This window comes from Hylobates moloch, unplaced genomic scaffold (genome assembly GCF_009828535.3).
Source record: "Hylobates moloch isolate HMO894 unplaced genomic scaffold, HMol_V3 SCAFFOLD_20, whole genome shotgun sequence".
Lineage (NCBI taxonomy): Eukaryota > Metazoa > Chordata > Mammalia > Primates > Hylobatidae > Hylobates > Hylobates moloch.
The window spans coordinates 3,980,784-3,982,619 of NW_026652295.1; positions in this window are offsets into that span (position 1 = coordinate 3,980,784).

The window sequence follows — 1,836 nt, forward strand, 5'->3', positions numbered from 1 at the left end:
GTGGATTCCCAGCATTCTTAAAACAAAATCAAGTGTCCTTATCTTGGCCTCTAGGGTCATATATGATGTGGTCCTTGATCTCATTTCTTGCCCTTCACCCCTTCATCTGCCATCCTTTAGGCCCTCTGGCCTTTTAGCTCTTCTGGAAGCAATTGCTCAGCTCAAGGCTGAATGAGCCCATGGCTCTCTGCTCCAATGTCAGGACCAGGAGCAAGGTTTCCTGACCCATTGCCCGATTTAAATAGCACCTCCTGTTAAATCTCTTCCTGTTTGTCTTGCTTTATTTCTCTTTATAGCTCTTACCATTACCTAGGTGTGTGTGTATAATTTTTTTTGCCAATATCTCTCACTAGATTATAAATTTCATGAGAATAAAGCCATGTTCTGTTTTCTTCACCACTGCAGATTTATTGAATGATAAAATGAACGAGCGAATTCAAATGACTGAATATAGCATTGCAGATAGATCATATAAACATTGTGTTAAGTGAAAAGTTAAGAAACATAATGGAAATTGTAACACAATACTCGTTATGTAAGTTATGAGCACAAGCTTCAAGGAAATTCAATGAGGGAAAGAAAGTGTTTTCAACAAATGGTGCTGGAATAACTGGATAAGTATATGGAAAGAAAAATGAACTTCGACCCTTATTTATACTATACATAACTATACATGAGTGATAGGCTAGAACATAAAAGTTTGAATTATAAATGTCCTAGAAGCAAATATAGAAAAATATATTCATGAGCTTAGGAGAATGTAGGCAAAGTTTTCCTGGCGAGCACCAAAAAAAGTACTAACCATAAATGAATGAACAAAAACAACCCCCGATACAATAGGCTTTATGAAAATTTAAAATGTCTGGCTTATCCAAAGACACCGTTAAGAAAAGGTAAAGGCAAGCCATGGACTGGGAGAAAATATTTACTGTACATAAATCTAAAATATGTAAAGAACTTCCAAGAATCATCAGTAAAAATAGAAGCAATGCAATTTTAAATGGGAAAAGGATCTAGACTCTTCTTTAAAGAAGAAATAAATAACCAATAAGCACATGAAAAGATACTTAATATCAAAAGTCATCAGAGAACTTCCAATTAAAACTGCAGTAAGGTATTCTAGACCCCAAGAATGAAACAGTCACACGGCACTGGGGGCAATGTGCAATAGCATGAACACTGTGGAGTGCAGTTTTCCAGTTTCTTACGAAGTTAGACATATAACTTCCTAATGAATCAGCAATTCCGTTCCTGGGCATTTACCCAAAAGAAATGGAAACCCATGTCCACAATAAAGACTTGTGCAGAAACATCCAGAGCAGCATTACCTATGATAGCCAAAAAGTGCCGCCACCCAACTTCATCAACTGTTGATGGATAAAGTACATCCATTCACACAATGGAATACTGCTCTGCAACAAAAAAAGAATGAACTACATGGATGACTTAAAAACATTATGTTAAGTGAAAGATGCCAGACGTAAAAGGCTGTAAGGTTCCAGTTTAGCAATAGGCAAAATGCATGTAGAAATCTGAACAGTGGGTGCCTCTGGAGGGTGGGAGTTGACTGGAAGGTGGCAGAAGGGGACTTTCCAGAGAGATGAAAGTGTTCAGTACCTTGGTTGGGGTGGTGGTTTTACTGGTATATACCTTTGTCAAAACACCTCAAACTGTACAATTAAGATCTGCATATTTAATGAAAGAAAAGTATACTTACAAAAACACCTACATGTGGAACAAGCCTATATATATTTCGGAGATCATTGCCTATCTAAGGACATATAGTAAGTACTTGTGAATGGGCCTTTTCTGGGGGAGGGGATTATATAAGGACGG